We start from the raw sequence: 25,368 nt of genomic DNA on the forward strand, positions 1-25,368 counted from the left end.
TCAACAACAGCAACATTTACAGACATCAGTATTGAATTTCAAATAGAACTCTTAATTGGCATTGGTTTTCTTCCACCAATTGATCTATTAGGATATGAGGATATTATGAGTCTCCATTTACAGCACAACATGATGAGGATTTTAAAGAAGGATGTTACCTGCAACTATTAGACCTACAGAGTTGTATGGCCAGATTTCAAAATCTGCCATATAATTATTTCAAAATGAAACTTTACAACATGGTTGATGATGTTGCGGACAGATTGTGAGTAAATAATCATGTGTAAAATTAGAGTATTATGGTTTATAACTAATGTTTTCATAATTAATTAATTATAATTTATTAATATCATTGTGAAAATTGACCAATAGCCTGGGGCAATTTCTGACAAGTCCCCCCTCACTGAGTTCTGCAGTAATCTGGAATGGCCCAAATCCACAAATGCTGAAACATCTAGAAGCTCCACATCCATTGAGGGCGCAATCCTATAGAGATAGGCGGCCGCCTCCGAACTTGGTCCTGACTGCCTATCCAAAGCAAGCAGGAGAAGCACAGAGGGGATCGTCCCCTCCACGCTCCTCCTGCCCTGCATTTTTGGCTAGACAGCCAATTGCAGCTGTCTAGCCATGGGAGGATGGTGCAGGGAAAGAGGCTGCTGTACGACACATAGAATGTGTCATACAAGCAGTTATGATCTCCCCACTCTGGAATGTCCCCAGCCACACCCCTTTCTGGCCGCTCCACGTTCCTCTTGCGAGCGCGGAGGATGGGGAAGTGGGGGGAGGTCGGTTCTCCGGGAACTGACCTCGGAGTGCGGGCTCTGAGGTCGGTTCCCAGAAAACAACATATGCTATGGCCATCTGGCCACTGTCTAGCGGCCATAGGATTGCTCCCTAAATATGGAACAATAATTAAAGATTATGAGAAATTTGTTTCAGTTTATTTTTTATCAGGATTTGCCCAGTTTGTGCCTCCTGGATTGAATGTGGACTCAGACAAAATCTGCGGTCGAAGTCGGTACATTTCTGAGCTTACAGGATAATTCATGGACCTCCAAAAGATGTGTCGAAACCTTGAAAACCATATGGGAATGTTCTTAGTACACAAAGAAAGAAAATGAAGAATCCATTGCTATAAACATATCTGATCATCTTCCCTCCTCCAGCTTCCTATTACCACTGAGGAGCTGTCCATATGGAGCAACCTGTGGCCCTAAGGCCGCATGTGGCTCTCAGCTTAAATTCAAGCTGCCGTCAGCCTAATTTAAGAAGCCCTCTGCATGAAGTCAGTTCAGACCTCTGGCGAGAGTCCCAAGATCTCTCTCTTCCCTGGTGACCTACTGTGTAGGAAGGAAGAGTAAGAGAGAGAAAAGAGGGTGGCAGAAAAAGAAGATAAGGGGTGACCCACCCACATTTGGCTTTGGCCCTGCCTGCTGCTAGCTTCTGCCCTGCTCACCACTGGCACGTGGCCCCAGACAGATTACCCGTAAGGAAATCTGGCCCGTAACAGAAAAAGATTGGCTGTCCCTGCCTTAGAGGGCTGTGTTTGCCTAAACACATAGGAACATAGGAAGCTATATTGAGTCAGATCACGGGTCCATCTAGCCCAGTATTCTCAACACTGACTAGCAGCAGCTTTCCAGGGTTTCAGGCAAGATTCCTTCATAGCCCTATCTGGATATATCAGGAATTGAATCTGGGACCTTCTGCATGCCAAGCCGGTACTCTACCACTGAATTTTAAGCCACTCTTCTGACTCTGCTCAGACAGATGAATCAGAAAACCAAAAGCTGAGAATTACAGGATGCTGAATTCTGCAACCAGACCCAATGTTGTGCTTCTTCTGCACTTGATGTAGGATTAGGGATGGATGGATTCATCTCTGCCCAGGGTTCTGGGGAGCTCAATAAATTGCCACTCCCACTCCCACAGCCCGGACCTACTCGGCGAGCCTCCCTGCTCGCCTCACCCGCCCGCTGAGCCACCACTCCCCTCTGTGCTAGAGTGTTTGGGCACCTGCCCCCGCCCCCACAGCTATCAAGGCCTTCCTTGATAGCTGGCAGGGGCAGGACCAGTCCTTGGCTCCACTCCCAGCTGCTCGCTAAGCGCCGGGGCACTCGGCAGTTGGGTCCATCAGCGCCCCACAGCTCAGCAAGCGATGAGGGGGAGTCCATCAGACTCCACCCCCTTCTTGGACCCCCACGCCATCCCTATGTAGGATTGCAGAATTCATTCTGCCTGGAAGAGAAACTATTTGCCCTTCCCATCACAGGGGGTGAAGCAGTGTCCCTGTATAAGGGAGGCATCGTCCCTTCATAAAGGAGAAGAAGGTTCATGACTGTATGGAAAATAGTTCTAGGCTCTAGAGCCTCTGGAACAGAGGAAGTGCTGCTATGATATTGAGAAACATGTTATTATGTTCGTTCTATCTATCTATCTATCTATCTATCTATCTATCTATCTATCTGTGTATTCTATACCACCTAATAGTCAAAGCTCTCTCTTAGTGGTTCACAAAAATTATGTAGGCAAAGTGAACCACACAATTGGGTCTCGGAAATCTGAAAATCTCAGAAGGACAAATTGACCCTGACGCCAGTTGGAGTGCTAATAAAAGAAAGTAAAATCTGAACCTGAGATTTTGCAGAACCAGATACAGCATTGTATAACTGCCTGAAATGATCCCCAATGAAATGATATTCCAGAGGTGGATTACTGAGAGTGCCAAAGATTGAGGCTGTACAAATACCCTTCCTTGGTTCCCACTCACATCAATGTCGTACACTGAATCTTGTTGATATGCAGGCGAGCTATTTATTATTATGTGGGCGGCTGATCCCACAGTTACAGTATTCACATTGATCTTTGTGCTAAAAATTTCCCCAATTCCTAAGCAGCTAGGGATGGTGTGGGTGCCCGATTCAGTCCAGGAGTCTGGCGGTCTCCCCCCACCCCACCCCACCCATGCCCCTAAGCTGTTTCTGCCAAGCACCTGCCTGCGCTCAACCCCCACCCCCACACTTGCAGAGCCACCTGCACTCAGCCAGGCCCCACCTCCAGCGTCACAATCACTGTTTTGCAAAAAGACATGGTGATCATGAATATGCGCACAGAGTTATGTGTAAAATGGCGCCATGAATCACCCATATACTCAAGATTACAGGCGTATGTAGGGATGTATGAAAATGACTTACCTTTCGCAGATTATGTTGATGGGGGGAGGCATTCTGTCCCTCCCCCCCAGAATCCTCAACGGGGGGGGGAGGCGTGCCGTTCCTCCCCCCCGGAATCCTCGATGGCCGGCTGTGCTCCGCGGCAGTTCCGCGGAGCAGCTGGCCAGGCCCAGCCCAGCCCAGAGCCGTCCGCAGCCAGAATCCCAGCCGCAAAGGGCTCTGGGGGAAAAAAAAAACTGCGTAAGCAAATGGCGGCGGCTATGGCCGCCGCCATTTGCGTTCCTTATTTTTGGCCATCTGAATCTACGTAAATATTTACGTAGACTATGACAGCGAAAATAAAGGGGAACACAAATAGGTAGTGGGTGCTATTTGCGTCCCTTTTTGATTCACCGTTTTAGCCTACGTAAATCTTTACGTAGGCTAAAACGGTGAATCAAAAAGGGACGCAAATAGCGCCCGCTATGCTATTTGTGTTCCCCTTTATTTTCACTGTCATAGTCTACATAAATATTTACATAGACTAAGACACCAAAAATAAGGAACGCAAATGGAAGCAGCTGTAGCTGCTGCCATTTGCGTACGCGGTTGTTGTTTTCTAACCCACCCAGCCATGATAGGCTACGTAAAGATTTACGTAGCTTATCACGTCGTGTTTGGTTTTTTAAAAAACCAAGCCATGATAGGCTATGTAAATCTTTACGTAGCCTATCACGTCTTTTTTTTCTTTTTTTTTAACAAGACTGGAAATGGCGGCGGCAGCCAGTCAGAAGACCAGCCACCACAGCCGCTGCCACCCGGAAGATCTGCCTCAGGTAAGTCTCATCCCGGGGGGGATCTGCAGGGGGGCGGGGGGGTGGCAGGCCGTTCCGCCATGGAGTTCGGGTGGGATCTCACTGAGATCCGTGGTGGAAATCTCTGCCATCCCTAGGCATATGTATGTAGTTCTCAGTGGGCTCCAGGGGGCAGAAATTGACTCCCAGACCCCCTGAAGTTGCCGATCCTGTTATAAAGTGTCTGTATTTTTTTCCATCCAGCTAAGAAAATGAGAAGAGCCCTGCTGGATCAGAGCAAGGCTCCATCTAGCCCAGCATTCTGTCCACACAGTGGCCAACCAGCTGCCCATGGGAAATCAACAAGCAGGACATGAGTGCAACAGCACCCTCCCACCCATGTGCCCCTGCAACTGACATACATAGGCGTACTGCCTCTGATACTGGGGGTAGCTTATAGCCAATGGGACTAGTAGCCACTGATATTATATAGCTAATATTATGTTTGTGTACAAATAGCCAATCAAACCTGGATTAGTTTCCTCTTATTTTATATTTCTTTTATATTTCCATAGGTCTGTACCTTGCTAAAGTCTGAGGTGATTTTGCATTTGGTTCTAAGATAGCTTCCTACAAGCTTAGCCATAAAACTTATTTTTGTTCCAGGATGTTTTTAAAAAAACTTAAGCTAAATGCAGAAGTCTCAAAATACAAAAATGTTTGTTGTGTGTGGGAAGAACATGACACTTCAGTTTTTGTTATTTTTTTGTCAGTGGGTTTTTTCCCCATCGCTTAAGTGCAAATAAAAGTATTATTTGTTTCATAGTAGCTGCAGAAGAAATAATAGTATGTAATGTTGCAATATACAGAAAGTGACAGTAGGTGGTGAGCAGCCTGTAACCTAGGCAACAAAATCTTTTTTAACTAGCAGTTTAAAGGGACATTTTAGTGATTCTGAGTTGGCTGAGATAAAAGAAGACAGTGAGATCTTGGCTACGTGTTACACTCTTCATGTGAAAATTGGCCATGGCTAAGTCAGGCTATGATTATTTAAGATTCTGAATGCTGCCTGGAGAAGCACAGTAAAAGAAAAATAGAGAGGAGTTTGGATCGGGCCACCTGTTTCCATCCATTGTTTATCCATGCTTGTTTTTCCTTGAGCAGCAAATTTTCCCTGGAGTTTGGGAGGAGGAGGAACGGGGGCAATTAGCTGCTAAGGAAAGATAGATTACACATAAGCAGCAATGGAAGAAGAAATGCAGCCACACAGCCTCTGCAGTCCCTTCCAGCTTTCTCTGCCCGAGTCTAGGGAAGCCCTTCTCCAATATTCCACTCAATGGGGGGTGGGAGAAAGTGGTAAATTTGGGTATCTCTGGTCAGTGCTCTTCACTTTCTGTTTCAGGATGCAATCCCTTGGCCGCTAGACAGCCATAGGATTTTTTGTTTTCAGGAACCAACCTCAGAGCCTGCACTCCGAGGTCAGTTCTCAGAAAACTGCCTCCCCACTAGGGATGGCGGAGAATTTCTCCCCGAAACTTCGGGGGGCCGAGCGCCAACGTGTTCAGCCCCCCGAACAAGTTTCGGGGAGAAATCCTCCGAACCCCCCCCACCCCCCGCACCCCCCCCCCGGGATGGGACTTACCTTCACCGAATGTCCCTCCCGGTGGCGGGTCCAGCCGGCGGTTCGGCGGGTGTTCAAGCAGGGCGGGAGCAGCAGCCGGTCTTTCGACTGGCTGCCGCCGCCACCGCCATTGCAATCAAAGAAAAAAAAAAACGCCCCCTGATAGGCTACGTGACGATTCACGTAGCCTATCACGGCTAGATTTGCAAAGTCAGCCAGGATAGGCCACGTCAATCGTCACATAGCCTATCACGGGTGACTTAAAAAAAAAAAAAGCGCGTATGGATAATGGCGGCCCCCATAGGGAGCCGCCATTCCCGTTCCTTATTTGGTCGCTGTAGTCTACGTAAATGTTTACGTAGACTACAGCGAAAATAAGCTATTTGCGTTGCCCTTATTTTCGCCGTAGTCTACGTAAACATTTACGTAGACTACAGTGACTAAATAAGGAACGTGAATGGCGGCTCCCTATGGGGGCCGCCATTAGCGTACGCGCTTTTTTTTTTTTTTAAGTCACCCGTGATAGGCTACGTGACGATTGACGTAGCCTATCACGGCTGACTTTGCAGATCTAGCCGTGATAGGCTACGTGAATCGTCACGTAGCCTATCAGGGGGCGTTTTTTTTTTTAAAAAAAAAAAACCTTTCGCGTTCGCGGCCGGGCGAGGCGGGAAGCCTCCTCCCCGGCCTGAATTTCAGCCAGGGCGAGGCGGGAAGCCTCCCCCTGGCCTGAATTTCGGCCGGGGCGAGGCGGGAAGCCTCCCCCCCTGGCCTGAACTTCGCGGGGGGAGCAGCGAAGCGCCTCCCCCCCACCGCGAACGTCCTTCGACGACAGGTAAGGGACTTTCGTCCACCCCTACTCCCCACCCCCACTGCCTTATAGGTGGTGCGAATCATTTATATCACTGCCTCTCAGCCCTAAAGAGCAGCCCCAAAGTGCTTTACAGCAGTCAACATTGTGCTACAATTAATTAAAACTGTAGAGCATTAAAAAAAAAAAGGCTCAGATAAAACAAACAGACTGCTTTCCTTCCTCAAGGTTACCCAATAGATCATTTGGTGGGCAAACAGTCTATATCCAAGTCTTCATAGAAGGGAACCATCACCTTCATTTCTTGATAAGGTGGTAAGAAGTGGTCTTTTATCCTCATAAGGTCATTATGTATTATGTATTCAAAGCACTTACACCTCACTCTTCCACAAGAACGGCTCCCAAAGGCAATAAAAATAAGACAGTCCCTGCCTTCAGGATTATTACAGTCCAATGTAATTGTGTTAATGTAAGGTTTTTGACCAGCCTTTTAAACACTGGGGACTGCATTTAAATAAAGCATCTTCAGGGGTTTGCAAGGCATTCTTATTTGTGTCATCCTTTTGCTGAAAATCTACAGATCAAAACAACCATTTTCATGTTAGTGAAGTGACTTCAAAATGAGCAGTCATTTTGAGCCAACTCTAGTAAAAATTTTACATGGACATAAGCTCCATTGACTTGCAATTTGCACCCAAGAAGAGTGTTGTTAAAACTGTAGCCTTAAGCTCTTTATTATGTGCTCAAATCTGATTGCTTTTCAGGGCACACCTATATTTTTCTAGAGTGCAGTGTTGTCCCAAAAATGCTGACTCTCATTACATTTCAACAGGTCCATGCCAAAATAAGTGGAGGTGATTTCCAAATTGCAATTGGTCTTAATTGAGGTAAAATTTTGCATTAACTTGTCTATATGTTTTGACACATTTAAAACACACTCCTTAACTAACAAAACTCAAGTCCTATATTTTTCTGCAAGACATGACTCAAATCTAAACATATAGCATTTCTTCTATATTTAATGCCTGTATTTCATGGGTTCTTAAAAAAAACTTCCTAAACTTTCATTGATGAAATTGCCATTTAAAGCACATTTGGATGGCGTTAAATAAATGGGCATTTATACTTTCCCACTTCAATAAAGGTGTTTTCCATTCTTAAACACACACAAATACACACACACACACACACACACACACACCCTACATTAGATGCTAGACATATATACAAACTTTCCAAAATGCATAGTCCCATTGTAGATTGGCTGCATTTTGCTTCAGACAGGACAAAACTAAACTTGATTTGGGAAAACCCTTTCATTACTGATCCACAAAAATTATCTTTGCCTTCTTTCAGAGTTAATTATGTGTCTTTCATTACCTTGCACCATGTGTTTCTGCCTTCAGTCAATAAGTTACCCAAAGCAGACGGTATTACTAAATGATATGTAAATGTTAGAGTTGCAGAACCTTAGATACACAGTGAGCTGAACAAGGGTCTGTTTTGTTCACCTAAACAAATCCAGGCTCATATCTATAAGGGGTTATGGTTTGGATCAGACTTACCATTTAAGAGTGGGGCAAAAATCCTTCCTGTCTGTTCCTAAAGAATGACTCCCAGCCACCTGAATTCTGGAACTGCTACAAACATGAGGTAGTAAATGATCCGGCAACATTCAGGATTGCTACGTGTCATCATGTCATTATAAGCACCACTCAACCAGCTCAATGTTGTTTGGTTTTTTAAAAGCATTTCAGTGTGGATTGCACATTTAATACAGATTTCACAGTTGAAAGGCAGAGTGTAGCCTTTTTTTGGTCGTAAAATTGCACATATTTTAAAAATATTATGCCTTGAAGAGTATTTTAAGTGCCTCTTTATAGATTTACATTATTTGCTCCAAGTTCATACCCCAAAGAAAATGTTTGCATAACAAGGGAGAGAAAGAGAGATGGAGGTAGCTGAGGAGAGGCAAGCATGAGTGCTGTTGATACATAATTCCTCAGGCCTGTGACACAGGCTAAATCACAGCATTTGACAAAGGAAATATTTAAGCTACTTTATTTTGGTTTTTATAACTACGAGTGATTGGCGCAAGCTTGAATCTCATATTTGTTTGTTTTCATGTCTCCCTTTTTGAAGATATATGTAAATATATAAATCAAGGTCCTGGGATATGATACTTATTCTGTTTTGTGCAATCCTGAGAGCAAATCAATGTGTTCGTTCTCTCTCTCTCTCTCTCTCTCTCTATATATATATATATATATATATATATATATTCCAAATGAGAACAGAACCCTCTGTTTTTTAAAGTTGCTATTATCTAGGAAAGACCAAAATGGAATTCATTTCTCAGCACTGCAGGTTAGAAATCACTCTTCCAATTTCATATCTTTCTTTAAGAATGAGGAGGGGGTGAAATAAAGAAAGAAAGTTCACCTCTCTTTTAGTTCTGTCAGTGAATGTCTCACCTCACCAGCCCACTGCCATAGGCTAATAGCCTGGAACAAAGCTCATACTCAGAAATGTCAAACATAATGAAAAAGGAAAAATCAGAAGAGGGGAAGTTGACCATAGGTGCTCCTCTGGGGCTAGTCTTGCATGCTCTACAGGTCTATGTACAGCAGCCACACCTTGGCTTGATGAGCCATACTGCTATCCAATGCAATTGTGGTGTCATCCATCAAAAGAAAACCGCCTGATAAACAGCAAAGTGTCAGGGCTTTTTGCTAGCCCAAGATAACAGTTTTATTACTGAAACTCAGCTGGAAACCTTTCCTTTCCCCTTAACAGCCTTAAAAAGGGGGGAAGGGGTCTTGAACGGTGGAGACCACCAGCCATTACTAAACCTTCTGCAGTAGGATGTAGCACCTATGTGCCCTATCTCATTTCAACAACAATAATAGTAATAATGGGGCAGGGGGAACCTCAACACATATCTGTGAGAGTAAGTCGCAGAATGCGGTAGAGGTGATGAAGAAAAAGCAAAGTTAGGAAGTAAAGGTTATTATGGATTATTATACCAGGAAGACAGCAAAGCTGTAAATAAATAAATAAAGCAACAACAACACTGAAGTTGTATCATTGCTTATATTTTTAACACACCTTTCTTGGTTTCTCAGAACCATGTGCAACCTCCTCAGATTTTTTTTTTTTTACTAATCCAGCACTTATTTCATATTTGAATGTATGTGCCTGTAAAAACCAAAAAGAGAAGCGTTACTGAATTATGCCCCAAACCAGATTCTGGATGGATTTAGAGGCTATGGGCTAGAATTATGCGTGTTTATTAAACTCATGCTTGCCCATTTGCCTGTAAAGCAGCGATGGTGGGCCTTTTAGGAAATTAACATCCATAAAATAAAATTAGGACACATGCTAAAAGAAGCTTGCATGGGTTTAACTCAACCAAAGTTTGATATCTTTAGACCAGAGAAGTGGCAGTCCTATGCAAAATAAAAGCAGGCACCTAAAAGGAGGAAATGGTGACTCTAGGGCAAGAGACAATGGATACTTCTTCTTTTTAATGCTCCCTCCCATGGGTGAGTGGAATTTCAGGGAAAAACAGATGGGGAGAAGGTTTTACCCTTCTCTCCCCGAGCATGCTGGTCCCAATCTGAATTGGGTCCGCGGGCAGTCACATTGGAGGAAAACAAACCAACAGCCTCAGCAATACCAATGCAATTATCAGAATGTGTAGTTTGGCCCACAAACGTTCATAAAGTTAGTAATCCAAAGGGATTAGGAAAGATGGACTGTTTGGAGTCAGGTTTTGCCAGACAAAGAGATGTGTCATCTAGCAGGTAATACAGGAGTACATGAACATAGCAAGGGTACAATCCTTTTGGTGTGGAAATTTGGGGACAAAGGCCACGGGGAGCGAGGGGTGACAAGTGACATAAAGGGGAGGTATGGATAGACATGAAGAAGTGGAAGCAAAAGGGTACAGTAACCAGTTACATCACAAACATCATGTCCAAATGCAAAATGATAAAAGTAAAGGTAAGATACTGGGTGCAGTCTTTCCTGGCAGAGAGTAACCTCTGCTTGCAGAAAGCTGAAACTGGTCATGTATGAGGTGTTTTCTTGTAAGCTTGTAAGTTGTGTTTCATGTCCTGCTCTAAGCTTCATTAACAAGTACTGTGGTACCATCTTCTTGCTATAATGGTCTTGAATTGATTTGCCTTTTGCCAGTAAAACCTATAAAATGCATCATCATGTGCTTTTGGTTTTTCAGCAACTGTGCTATTCAAGCCCAACAGCAGCTGGTAATCAAGAACCTAGTTTTCTCCTGTGGGGTGGGGTTGTACTACCTGCCTCAAGCGGGGTCTGGATATTTTAAGGTGTCCACAGCTGTATATAATTAGTGAAGCTATGCATTGAATTCCTACAGTCTACTGTTTATATCAAAATGATCACACAAGGGAGAGGAGAGGGATCCACACTCTCCTTCACCTAGCCCAACACACCTGGCTACCATGAAGCCATTGAAGCCATTTTTCCTCAGCTGATTCATTTCTGGTATCAGAGGAGGGTGGAGGAAAAATGGCTTAAAGAGGATGACCTCAAAAGGTCAGGTGGGAGAGGGGTGGGTTTCTCTCCTCTCCTCCATGTGTTCATTTTGATGTAAAATAAAGGGCACACAACTCTCCACTCTTGCTTTATAGACAAACAGACAAGCACATGTTTCATTAAAACTGCTCACATGTCTAGTTTGGCCCTGTTTTTGGTGAAATGGGGGATTAATCAGAATCTGCAGCACTTTACAGAGGTTCTTGCTCATGTCAAGTGCTGGGGAGTCTACTTTAAGTTTTAACAGCAAAGGGGCACTTGGGTGAGGGAAGGTGAACATTCTCTCTCCTGCCCTATCTCCCACAATCCATTGCTCCAAGCACCTTTCTCCCAACTCAGCTGAGAGAAATAATTCCACATCCCTCTATCTCAGCTCCTGAGTTCAGGCAACATGCTGAGGTGGGGTGCACTACAGGAGAGCTGGTTTCATACAATTACCTTGCACAGCACAGAAGTCTCTGTCAAGGGCTCCTTGGAGGGCTCTTTCAGTCTAATCTAGTAGCCAAGTCCAGACACAGACAAAGGGACTCTTTTCAAAGCTTTATTCTTCTTTTATAACTTAACAACTCTACAGGTAGCAACTAGAGCAGCAGCATCCCTATGCCCTAAGTTGGAACAGTTGGTCCCCGTTTGAAAGGCAGTTACTGGCAGACCCCTGAATATAAGGACTAGGGAGAATCCCTCCCCTTTTCCCTTGGATCTTCTGGGCGCAACCGTTCTTTGAGCGCCAACCGGGCACTACGCCTCCTTTCCACGCTCTCCATTTGGCGCCGCTCTCTGCGTCTGCGCCGCGCATCCAACCAGTCTGCTATCGGTGCTGGTCACTCCCTGGACTGCTTTCTAATCTAGGAATGTTGGTGGGAGGAATCTCTGTCAGCTGCAGGCCCTGGGAAAAAGGGGCGCGTTTCTCTCCCAGGAGCGACTGCTCTTCCTCCGAACCAGAACTACTCTGGGATTCTATGGGCTCAGTGTCCACCCTGACAGTCTGTTGACTACTGATTACTGCAACTACTAAAAGAAATGGATACAAAACAATCATTTTTCTTGTCCAACTCCACAGCAACCCCAAGCTAATTATTACACAGGTTCATATCTTGACTATTTATTAATGATCCTATTAGTCTGGAGTATAGTCACATTTTTATCAATTAAAAAAAAACTAGGACTAGGTTTATTTCCCTTAATGTATGATTCAATTTTTAAGAGAAACAGAGCAGAACATCTAAAAAATTGGTCGACTGGATGAGCCACTAGAAAGAACATTCAAAGAGTAGGGCTGGAGACTTTCTCAGCTGGGGTCCAATACAATATTTGTTATTGTTTATTTCTTCCTGCCTCTTCATATTGCTGGGTGTACAGCCAGCCAAAGAAAGAGGTTTCCTACACAAAACTGTTAATTGGCTGTTAATCCGCCATATCTACTTTTGGTTTCATCACAGAATTGAGATCCAAGCACTGCACAAAGAGTGTTTCCCTTCCTGCTTTTCCACTACATAACCTATAGGTGGCACTGTGGTATAGCGGGATAGTGCAAATACACAAGTGAAAAAAAGGTTTATTTTGCTTTCACAATTAAATGCCACATTTTCCCTGCTGTAAAAAACACTTACCAAAAGTGCTCGTTAGACACAGAAGTGTAACTGCAGGGTAATGACATCATCTAAAGAATCAACAAACAACCAGGGGCAGGGAATAATGAATGTACGATAAATGCCTCAAAAAGCTCCCAAACATGGGAGGATCTAAAACTGTGATTTATAAGGGGGAAGAGAAAGGGACAGAGAGAGAAACACTGCTGTCTTCTGTATTTTGAGAGGTCTGTCTGAGATTTTATAGGAGAGGCTATTTTGATGTATGTCAATATTTATTTATTTTTATTTTATTTTTAGTTCTTATACCCCATCCTTCTTCCTCCACAAACAGCACAGAGCAGCTTACAATATTAACAAAACAAATACTATTAAACAACCATAAAATCGTATGTCCACACTAAAACAATTAAAATAACAACAGTGATAATCTGACCTGAAAACACCACAAAACTACAAGTCAGGAGCCAAATGGTTGTGTAAATAAAATGGTCATTAAAGGTGCAATCTTATGCACGTTTAAACAGAAAAAAGTCCTGTAACTCCAAGCATTCCCCAGCTAGCATGGCTGGCTGGGGAATGTTGGGGCCTGTAGAACTTTTATTTCTTTCTTTTTGTCTAAGCATGCATAGGATTGTGCCCTAACTTACAACTAAAAAGTAGTCCCAACTACTTTTGTAGTTCCTAAATTACTTTTAGGAACTAATTGCACCTCCCCTGGGAGGGAATTCCACAAATGGGGTGGGGGGCAATGAGAATGCCCTCAGTATAGGATTGATAGTATAATTAGAGCTGTGCTCAAATGACCTTTGGAAATTCTCCACCTCACTTGTGGGCAGAGAAATTTGGGAGACAATTTTACTGAATTTCTCCAGGGGAAAGAGAAATTCTCGACTGGCTCTCCCAGGTGGGGCTCCCCATTGGCAGGTCTTGTTGGCGTTGCACAGCTTATTTCTTTTTTCCTAAAGGTTTTGGGGGGTTTCGTTCTGAAACAGCATCAACTCTCTTGGCAGGCTGGCCCCCAGTTTGCATCCATCACAATTAGGGATGTTAGAGAATTTCACCACGAATCTCAGGGAGGCCGAATGCCAGCGCATTCGGCCCCCCAAAATCGGTTGCAAAACGGTCTGCCCCCCCCGCCCTCCCCCGGGACGGGACTTACCTTGGGCGAATCTCCCTGGCGGTGGCAGCTCCAGTGGCGGTGCAGCGGCGGTGCAGCGGCAGGGCGGTGGCGGCGGCGGACAGTCTTCCGACCGGCTGCTGCCACCGCCATTTCCAAGTTAAAAAAAAAAAAGTGATAGGCTACATAAAGATTTACGTAGCCTATCATGTCTGAGTTAAAAAAAAAAACAAAAAACTGTGCATACGCAAATGGCAGCGCCCATGGGCTCCACCACTTGCATTCCTTATTTTGGCACATCTAGTCTACGTAAACATTTACGTAGACTACGGTGAAAATAAGGGGAATGCAAATAGCATAGATGCTACGCTATTTGCGTTCCCCTTATTTTTGCCGTAGTCTACGTAAATGTTTACGTAGACTAGATGTGCCAAAAGAAGGAACACAAATGGCGGCACCCATGGGCACCGCCATTTGCGTACACGCGGGTTTGTTTGTTTGTTTTTAACTCAGCCATGATAGGCTACATAAACATTTACGTAGCCTATCACGGCTGACTTCAGGGACGCAAACGGCCGGCCAGGATTCACGGTGGGAGGGACAGGGCACCTCCCCCCTGGCCAGAATTTCAGGGAGGAGGGACGGGGCACCTCCCCCCCACCGCGAATCAAATTTCGTCACAGGTAAGTGACTTTCGTACATCCCTAATTCACAATGCAGGTGGGGGCAGTGTTGTGTCCCGCTCCAGGGATGAGGTGGAGTTAGTGCTCAGCCAAAATGTGTCTTCCAATTTCCTGGAAGTTTTTCCCCACCATGAAAAACTCTTCCATTGTTCTGCCTCATTCAGGATGTTTGTTTTATAATTTATTTTTGTGGTGTTTTTGAGCTTACCTAATCACAGCTAGCCTCCCAGTCTGCCTGCACATCCTGATCTGCAGAAACCCTATGGGAGGAATTACCTCATGGCACCTTAAACTTAGGGATGTCAGAGAATTTCGCCACGAATCTCAGGGAGGCCAAATGCCAGCGCATTCGGCCCCCCGAAATCGGTGGCGAAATGGTCTGCCACCCCCCCGCCCCCCCCGGGACGGGACTTAACCTTCGGCGAATCTTCCTGGTGGTGGCGGCTCTGGCGGCGGGGCAGCGGCGGCGGCCGGTCTTCCAACCGGCTGCCACTGCCGCCTTTCCAAGTTTAAAAAAAACAAAAAACCCTGATAGGCTATGTAAAGATTTACGTAGCCTATCACGGCTAAATTTTAAAAAACACCATGATAGGCTACGTAAATCTTTACGTAGCCTATCACAGCTGAGTAAAAAAAAAAAAGTGCGTACGCAAATGGCGGCGCCCATAGGCGCCGCCATTTGCATTCCTTATTTTGGCACGTCTTAGTCTACGTAAACATTTACATAGACTATGGCGAAAATAAGGGGAACGCAAATAGCATAGACACTACGCTATTTGCGTTCCCCTTATTTTCGCTGTAGTCTACGTAAATGTTTACGTAGACTAAACGTGCCAAAATAAGGAACGCAAATGGCGGCGCCCATGGGCGCCGCCATTTGCATACGTGCTTTTTTTTTTTTTTTACTCAGCCATGACAGGCTACGTAAACATTTACGTAGCCTATCACGGCTGACTGCAGGGAAGCAAACAGCGGTGGCTATGGCCACCGCCATTTGCGGGCCCGGCCGGCCAGGATTCGAGGGGGGAGGGACAGAGCACCTCCCCCCCAGCCAGAATTTCAAGGGGGAGGGACGGAGCACCTCCCCCCCTGGGCAGAATTTCGGGGGGAGGGACAGAGCGCCTCCCCCCCACCGCGAATCAATTTCGTCAAAAGGTAAGTGACTTTCGTACATCCCTACTTAAACTGAGCTTTAATTGAAGTGTTGGAAGCTGAGGAGGCTTCAGGCTGTCAGAGAGTTTATCATACAATGAAAGACAGGACACTTGTGCTCATTCCTCGGCCACCTCCTAAGTAAGGTAAGCCCAAGAAACTGAAACCCAGCCCATGAGAATTTCTCTGAAATTTCTAAACCATTGAATTTCTTTTCAAAAGCAATTTCTCTTCTTTAAAATTGAATGGGAATGGTTGAAAAAAAATGTGGGAGAAATTTTCCACACTGCACTGATTATTATACTGTAATAATATACTTCTGTAAGCATTGTTAAGAGTTACCAGATATCCCCTTACTGCAAAAGATAATCCACTGGCCCATGTAGGACTTCAGTGGAAGATTTGAGAGGATGGGTGTCAGGGGAGAAGGATTGTGCATGCTGACCCAGTTCCTAACCTGCACATGCTTACTTGAAGGTCTGCATATAACTCATGTGTACAAGTGCACATATAGTTTATGGGAGTAGGCTCTATGCAGGCTTATGAATGAAAATGCATAGGTCAGGATGCAGCCTGCTACCACAGTCTCACGCCTGTGATGTACTAGCACAGTTCAAAAGTTTTCTTAATGTAAATATAGGGAAAAGCAGGATTGCAGATGCTGCAACCACCCCTACACATGTCAAGTGTGATGTCTGAAAGAGCTGATGTCCATGTGTAGTTCTGTCCACAGAGTGGAACATGGAATAGGAAGGGTTCCCAATCATCATGCATACCATTTGTATATGCATCAGGTCTTTCAGACATTATGCTGAGTGGATAAAGGGAAAGGGGTGGGGACAGCCCACTTTCCCCTCAACATGCATTCAGAAAACATCGTAACAGTGCTATTCTGAAGGTTTGAAATAGGCTATAGTTCCATATTTCAGAGGTGGTTACCTGATCAGAGTTCCCCAATGGGTGAGGGATCACGTGAGAGTCTGGCAGACTCCCCCACACACACGCTCCCCCTGGACCACTCACCAAGCCCCCACATTCACCCGGACCCACTCGCCGAGCAGCCACACACTCAGCAAGCGGATCCAGCCACCACTCATCCTCTTAGCGAGCTGCCATTTTGCATAAAAATGGCAGCTCAGGGATTTCCATAAATCTAATGTTATGTAAATGGAAGCCGTAAAGGATCATTCATGCAACATTACAGACATGAATGGTCCATTCACACCTGTAATGTTGTGTAAATGGCCCTCTTATGGCTACCATTTTTGCAACATTAGATTCCCAGAAATCCCCAAGCCACCATGTTTATGCAAAATGGTGGCTTGCTAAGAGGATGGGAGGCTGCCGGACCTGCTCACCTGGAAGATGGCTGCTCAGTGAGCGAGACTGGGTGAGTGAAGAGACTTGGCGAGTAGGTCCAGGTGCAGTGAGCAGTGGGGTGGCTCAGCAAGCACCTGGCAAAACAGGACAGCAGTGAATCCTTCCATCCCCAAAATGGGGCTTATTTATTCATTCATTCATTCATTCATTTCATTTCTATACTGCCCAATAGCCGAAGCTCTCTGGGCGGTTCACGAAAATTAAAACCAAACGGCACACAATAAAACAATAGAAAAGATATAGAACATTTAAACCACAGTATAACAATACAATCTCAATAAAACCTAGCAGCAGTGCAGGAGTTTAAAATACAGATTTAAAACAGCAAAGCTAAAAGTCTAGAAAGCTAAAATGCTAAAATGCCTGGGAAAATAAAAAGGTCTTCACCTGGCGCCAAAAGGAATACAATGTAGGTGCCAGGCGAACCTCGTTAGGGAGCTCATTCCACAGCAGAAAAAGCCCTCCTCCTAGTAGCCACACACCTCACTTCCTTTGGCAGGGGCTCACGGAGAAGGGCCGCTGATGATGATCTTAAGGTCCAGGCAGGCACATATGGGAGGAGTCTAAAAGAGATACAGTCTCAGGACCATCGGGATCCACAGATTTGTCAGTTTCAGTCTCTCCCAGTTGTTCATTCATCCAGTCTTAACTGTGGTTCATCCTACATTTTGAGGTGTGTGTGTGTGTGTGTGTATATATATTTAAGGTCTCATGAAAATGTGTATGCATTTTTGTGTGCATTTCTGCTAATAAATGCATTTTGTGCACAATCTTTCCCTAATATAGACTAATATTTTGTCTAATATTTTTGTGTGTGCAAACAATCATCCTAATCAAATGCTTTTTACCATTCTTTTCATGAATATACACATTTTTGTGTGCAATTTCCCCTAATATACAATTTTTTTGTCTGGAGAACTCCATTGCAAAATTCAGAGAAGTGTGAATTCCAAAGGATAACTGAGCTTTGGAACATGTATTGGTTCAAAGTGTGAATTAGATACATTTGCATTAAAATGCAAACAGAACAAATTTCACCCCATTCCTACATCCAGGGCACAGCGCCCACTCCCCCCCCCCCGCACAAACTGCTCTGCGTGTGCATGCAAAAAACTTAGTCAATCGTTAACACATTGCCAACTGCACATGGATGGGAAACACCAGCAATTCTAAGCAGTCATTTTGCAGCTGATGGCTGTGAGAACAGGCATTCAGTATTCGACCACAAACCATCACTTTAAAATGTATTTATATTGTTCTGGTAGAGAGTTCTTGATGCCTATACTCCATTTAAGTATTCCCCTTGGAACCTACCTAAGAGGCTAAGAACCAGTCTCAGTATCTTCACAAAACCTTGCATGATCTTCTTATGAAAGTGGATTTTAACGGATGACCTTAGAACTTTTCTTTATTTGCATATTTAAGGAAGACATATTTTAGATCTCTCATCACTGTTATTCATCCACAGTCATTGGGATGGAATCTCAAATGTCAGGTGACTTGTTTCTTGATATTTTCACTTCAGTTCTTTATGTGTCTGCAGATTATTATGCATTCAGTACTGAAAAAGGTCATTGGTTTACCAACTGCCGCTGACCTCAGCCATATGTTGTGAGTCCAGTTCTGTGTTCCTAGGTATAGTAGAGGAGAGGTCAATTATTCTCTTCTTCTTCCTTTGCTCTTTCTGGGGGAGGTAGGCTTGTGTTTTGTTTTGTTGGAGAACTTCTTCAGTCTCACTCAGACTTATTCAGCCTTGTACTTCATTTTGTTCCTTGGAAACTTGCATCTTTTACAAACATATGATTTTATTTTAGTTACTCTACTGTCTTAATTTAGTAAAGGTTGCAATTTTATTCTAGCATCTCTCTCTTTTCCTATTGTGGCTTAGCATAGTGCCTCTCTCTGAATAATTTATCATTGGAGACTTTTTTTTAAGGCGGGGAGACCAGTGCAGAAGGACTTGACTTGCTATCATTGGGTGACTCCCCCACTCCACTTATGCATTGAGCTGCTGCAAGAGCTTAATCATACCAGTATTTTCAACACAGTAAGTTGAGATAAGGTCAAGCCTAAAAAAATTGATGAACTGCAGACTTAGGAAGTATTTACTGTAAATGCTCTAGCAGTTCTATCTTTCCTGTGCTTACTCAGAGGAATGAGACAGTCACTTATGATATGAAGAGAAATCTCTAGGAATGAACCTGCTGCCCAGTCTTTTCTTTCTTCAGAGATGTATCTGGTGACCCATCAGGCTCCATCATTTACTCCCATCATCAGCCACTTATGTATTAGTTCTGACATCAGCCGAATTCTCACGTTTACACGTCAGACTGTATGAACCATTCAGAAGAGCTACTTGCCTAAGGTTGGAGTCAGATGGCAGATTACTAGCTGGGAAATTTAGAGGATCTATGGGAAGTAATACCAGCAAGAAAGAAGCACTACATTGCCCAGAGTCTGTACAGGAGTCTTACAACAAATCTTCATTTTGGACTGTCAGTCATAAGCATACTACCCTGAATGAAGATGTAAAGCCAAGACACTTTTACTCTGGGGCAGCCTTCATGGTGCCCTTCAGATGTTTTGGACTTCAACTCCCATCATCCCCAGCTAACATGCCAATGGCCAGATTGCTGGGAGTTCTAGTCCAAAACATCTGGAGGACACCAGGTTGAGGAAGGCTGTTCTGGGCTATTCCCACTAAAGGCAGTGTGATTACCCTGAAATAAATGGCTTTATGAGCTGTAATCTTAATCCCTAAAGGTCTTTTTCTATTGTTTCCTTGTTCTTCATGAGATATGGAAAAAAATTCAACTGTAATTTCCTAATTTTCTCATAATCAATTGCATAGATTTCCATTATTTCAGCCATTTGGCCCACCTCATTTTGGGTTCTCATTATATTTATGATCTTGAATGTTCAAGTAGACAGACCCATGTAAAATTATAGAGTCTTCCGGGAAAGTAAATTTTATTCCATATCTAATAATTAAATCACAAGGGTCAATGAGCCCTAGTCAATTACAGGTCACTATTAAGAGCTCTTTGGATATTTCGTGGAGACAGCTGGAAGTGTAATCAGTATCATTTATCAGTAACCCAGTTAATGGCTGGCTCATTTCCCTTTCTTGTGCTTTCTTTTGTGCATCCTTCCTTTCTTGGGAGTGGGAGCAGGTGGAAAGGACAAAAGAAAATACTCTTGGTCAAATCCCGATAAATCAATAATTTAGTGCAGTTAGTTACACTTACTTAGTGCAGTTAATACAAGGAGCTGGTAAGAGTTTCCTTGTATTTACTTCTATATTCCCACATCAGCTGTTAAAGAACATTCTCATTTTCCACATCAAAGCCACAGGAGCCATTTCATAGCACAAACTGAGCAGACTGAATGCCAAAAGACTGAAGTGAATAAGCATCCAAATGGTGCTTGTTTAGCTTTGCCCATAGGATTTACATTTACATTTACCCGATGGAAGGTCCTCAAGTAATTTAGCTGCTTTCCTCAGCACTGCAGAAAGAAAGACTGTTCTGTTCTGTTGCTTTCCTCTTAAAATTGCATGTCCAAAGCAACTTTCCTTAAATTAAGTGCCATTCAGCAGATTAGAATAATCAGGAATACTGCAGAACTTCAAGGGACCAAACCATTTTAGACTATAAAACAGCCTTCCCCAACCTGGCACCCTCCAGATGTGTTGGACTACAGCTCCAAGCATCCCCCACCAGCATAGCTAGCTGGGAGATGCTGGGAGTTGTAGTCCAACACATCTGGTGGGTGCCAGGTAGGGAGTCCCCAATGTCCGTTCCAGTGGGGAATCCGTGGGGGGGGGAGGCAATCCGTTCGTCCCCCCCACAGAATCCTCCTGAGTGGCTCCGCTTTGCGAGGATTCCACAGAGCCGCACCAGCTATAGGGCTGCTTACCTTGCCAGCCAGAGCTGTTCGCCTCCTCCACACCCATCACCATTTCTTTAAAAAAAAATGGCGACCGGCAGGATGTGCCCATAGACTTATACGCAAATACAGCCATGAATCTTGCATATAAGTCTATGTGTCCATAGGCTTATACCTAAGATTCATGGCTCTATTTTGTGTATAAATCTATGGGCACATCCTGCCGATCGCCATTTTTTAAAGAAATGGTGATCGGCGTGGAGGAGGCGAATGGCTCTGGTGGAAGAAGCAGCCGAGTGCCATTCTGCCTCCAATCCTCCTGGAGTGGAGGTAAGTGGTGCTGATCCACCGTGGATTCCTGAGGCTGGATTCCAAAGAATCCAGCCTCATTTGAATCTGTGGTGGATTTCTCTGACATCCCTACAGCCAGGTTGGGCAGGGCTGCTATAAAACAACTTGAGTGGAGCCTAAAGCAAGATGCCAGAAATGAATGTTTCTAGAATGAGGGTGTAGAAAAGGATGTGTCCAAACTTTTAAAGTAAAACCAGAGTACTTTAAGTTAAATTGGAGAGAGCCAACATAATCCAAATTGCTGGACTGGAGCCTGAAGTTCTGAAGTTATGTGTGCAAGGCTTCTTAACTGTCAGGACATTTCCAGATGTGAGGAGAAAAAAAGTGTTTTTGCGTAGTGTTATTGTCAAGAACACCTTTTTTATGGCTTAGCAGCTGGAACCTTCCATTTTGCAAGTAGGGATGGTGTGGGAGTCTGAAGAAGGGGTGGAGTCCAATAGACTCTCCCCATCCAGCCTCTGGGACCCCACTCACCAAGCCCTGGGGCGGTGATGGGCCTGGCCACTGAGCGCCCCAGAGCTCGGTGAACAGCTGGGAGAGCTGTGGCACCCCAGTGCTCTCACCTTAGCCTCCTTGGGGGCTGTTGGGGGCTGGCCATTCCAGGACCCCTCCTGTCTCTGCTAGCCATCAAGGAAGCCCTTGTCAGCCGTGCATGGAGGAAGGGCCTCGGCAGCACCCCAGCGCTCTCACCCTGGGGGGTTTACCATGCCAAGGACTCAGTCAGTCAAGCCTTTGTGTACATAGAGTACAAGGGCATGACTGCTGGAGTCCTTGGTGTGGAGAGGAGGGGGGGCGGATTACACGACTTGGTGTGTGGGGAGAGCAGGGAGGCTTGCCAAGCAGATCTGGGCCATGTGAGCAGGGGGGCAGTTCATCGCACTCCCCTGTGCCCTGGACAGAGACAGGTCCATCCATCCCTATTCACAAGGCTGCAGCTGTACATAGTGGGTACACCACCTGTGCATGCATTATCTTGTGATGTCTCTAGCCCCAAGGAGGCCTGGTTAATTAAACTGAGTGATCTCAGCTGTGTTCCTGTGGGAACGCTCACCCCCCTTTTCGGGCCTGAGGAACTATTCTAGCCATCCTGTGATTGGCTAACCAGGATCACCTTAGAGTTGCTAGGGGCTTGAGTATATAACCAGGGGGGGTTAAAGCTTCCCTTTGTCTTTGTCTTTGTCCTGCCTTTCCTTTGGAGTCCAAGTATCTCCATTTGGGCCCTGTCCTACTGGAAGACCTGTGCTTAGGTATGTATAGGCAGGTTTAGGTAGCTTTGTTATTTTTGCCTTGAAGTATTATTTCCAGGCAAATAATACTTCAAGGTATTAAGTATTGGTTAACTCTGGTTCTTGTGTGCCTTTTATTTCGCTTTCCCCTCTCTCAATAAACTTACTACCTCTTATAGCTGCTTGTCTGTGTGCTTCATTCTAAATTGCCTCATTACTAAATCCAGAGTCGTCGTCTTGGTTAATGCTACTGTTTAAGGTTTCAGGCCTAAGCCTTAGAAATACAGGGTGCTAGTTTGACCCCCTGTTTCATAAGCCTTAAGTGTCCTGTAAGGTCTGAGAATCCCCAGGCTCAGGCTGAGTTGGACATAAGAGGTGATGGGGGTGTACCATGCTGAGTTGTTTAGCCTGAGCAACCTGCCAACACTGCTGAAAGTTTGGGCAACCCCCTTTCTCCCTTCACTGTTATACTTGTGCTTAGGGACAGTGCAGGCGCCTATTTCGGTCCGCAAATTTGTCGGACCGCTGGCACCTACACACCCCAAGCAGTGCCCACCAAGCTCCCCGCTGCTTGCTGGCCCTCTGGGCTTCAGTCGAACCCCCCCCCCCTCCACGCTTGGTAAGTGGCCCACAACTTACCCAGGCCTGTTCGTCTCTGTTCCGATTGCCATGTTTTTTAAAAATGTGGTGATCGGCAGCGCTGGCGCATAGACTTAAACGCAAAATAACGCTGTGAAACTAGGATATATGGGTGATCCACCATGCTATAGTGGATGGTGCCCCCTCCCCTGGCCTTTGTTTTATCCCTTCCATTTTAAAACCATTTCCAAATATAAGTGAAATCTTGTAAGCATAAACAGTGTTGTTGTTTTTATTCATTACATTTATATCCCGCCTTTTTTCCTCCTTAAGGAACCCAAGGTGGCATACAGAATCCTTCTCCTCCTCCATTTTATCCTCACCACAACAATCCTGTGAGGTGGGTTGGGCTGAGAGTCTGTGACTGGCCCAAAGTCACCCAGTGAGCTTCCATGGCCAAGTGGGGACTAGAACCCAGATCTCCCAGCTCCCAGTCCAGCACTCTCACCACTACACCACACTGGCTTCACTATGGAACTGACCAGTTAATCCAGCCCATGGTGAAAAAAGAAATCAGTTTCCTTTCCTACCACCACCACCAACAACAACTCTCTCTCCTTTTAAATTTTGGCACAGCATGATCTCAGCTGCAGCACTACTCATTTGGTGAAATAACCCATCTCACCAAGTATGTATTTAAAACTCTTATCTTTACATGGCTGTTTTTACATCCTGCTCTCTGCATGGAGTAGATGTTATTAAATAACGAATGCAACATTCTTGCATTTAGAACCATTCTCTGCTGTCTAAATAGGGCCTGAAGCATAAAAAGCTTTGAATCCCCAATGGCCACTGCATTTGTTACTGGGGTTTGCCACAGTTTTATCCGGCACCTCCTTGAATTCCATGGATGTTGTTCTAACCTGCATACCAAGGTTTCTTTTCAAAGTTAACAATTGCAATCATATCAATCATATATATATATATATATATATATATATATATATATATCATCACAGCAGCATTTTTGTTTTTGCTTCACCACTTTGATATTGGCAGGAGTCTATTCAAAGAAATGCTCCATAGCTTTCATTAGGCGACTATGATACTTGTAAACTCTGGGCACGCAGCCAGGGGGAATCAATTGGTGAAGTGTTCAAAGTTAAAAGTGCAGCCATCTCCTTTACATTCACATATGCCAGGAAAGGCGGCTAAGGCCCTCAGTGGCAAGAAATGGGGTCTAGTGTCTGTGTTTGTTACCTTCTTATTTCTCAAAGATTTTAATACCTGGAGTATCTGTGTGTGTGTGTGTGTGTAAAAATATATAAATTACATTATACTTTCCCTGAGATGTATTGTGGTTTCTCTTCAAAGCCTTCATGCAAAATGTGGCTTTTAGACCGATGCCTTCACTAATCTTCTGAGAGAACTACAGAAAAGATGCGCAGAGCAGGCATGTGCTATTAAGTACAATGTACTTCAGAGCAGACTTGCCAGATGCTTTGCAGTACACCTCCCATCATCCCTGACCATCATCCATTTTGTGTGGGGTTGAGGGGTGTTGTAGTCCAAAACATTTGGAGGGCAGCAGCTAGGGGAAGGCTGCTTCTCCAGTCTATTGTCAGAGAGATCACAATAACTAAACCAGAAGTGATGTGAATTGTGTGAATAGCCATCAGGGGGCTGTGTGCGAGAGCAGGATTGGTTCCACGGGGAAGGGCAGTTTCCCCCTGCCATGATCCTGACAAAAATTCTCTCTCCTGTCCACAAAGTTGCTATAAACCCTGGCAGAGAAATCCCCTTTGGTGCACATTGGTAAGTGCCAGAAAGAGACACAGATGTCTTAATTAATTAGAATGGCCTTAACAACCAAGAACAAAAGCAATTACAGAATGTGCAGCAGTCTTGTATTAATTTGCTAAATAGAGGAACATAGGCAGCTGACTATAAAGCCCTCCTTCCATATGTACCTACCTGTGCCCTTAGGTCATTTTCTTTTGATTGCCTCTTGTCAGGGGTGTTTCTGAGCGCAGGGAGTGGGATAGCAGTCCAGATTCTGAAGGAGAACCGCCAGACATGGGGGAGGTGTTTTCCCAGGCTAGTCCAGACATGGCTAGGCAGGGTCCTCAGGTTTCAAAGGTCCAGCTGGAGGAGGAGGGTTCTGCTTCACTGCCCCCCCCCCCCTGGGGAGGGATAGCCAACAGGGAGAGGCGGGGTTTGGGGAGTCTGAATTAATAGATGCCAGGTGCAGATGCAGAGCAAAGAGGGAGAAGGCTGGGGCGGAACTTAGACGGTCTAACCGACTGGCCTTGCATGAACAGCTGTGGTTAGGAACCTGACAAGAGAGACAGAGACCTCCCCCCACCCCTTAAGTTAAGCTAGTGAGACCACCTTCCTTTCAAACAGCGGGCAACTTTCTTAGCTACCTTTTGAACCCCCTGGAGGCA

General features: G+C 44.9%; 1 long non-coding RNA gene across 1 annotated transcript in view; it reads right to left on the reverse strand.

The window, feature by feature from the left end:
* LOC146348003 (uncharacterized) overlaps positions 1 to 24,985 on the reverse strand; it is a 34,781-nt gene extending 9,796 nt beyond the window's left edge. The window contains exon 1 of the long non-coding RNA XR_014790491.1: positions 24,896 to 24,985. This is a non-coding gene — a long non-coding RNA (uncharacterized LOC146348003). The remainder of the gene's footprint in view (positions 1 to 24,895) is intronic.
* Positions 24,986 to 25,368: the final 383 nt, after the last annotated feature.

The sequence above is a fragment of the Heloderma suspectum genome, chromosome 4, assembly GCF_057233095.1.
Source record: "Heloderma suspectum isolate Gila_16-S chromosome 4, 16-S_ref, whole genome shotgun sequence".
Classification (NCBI taxonomy): Eukaryota; Metazoa; Chordata; class Lepidosauria; order Squamata; family Helodermatidae; genus Heloderma; species Heloderma suspectum.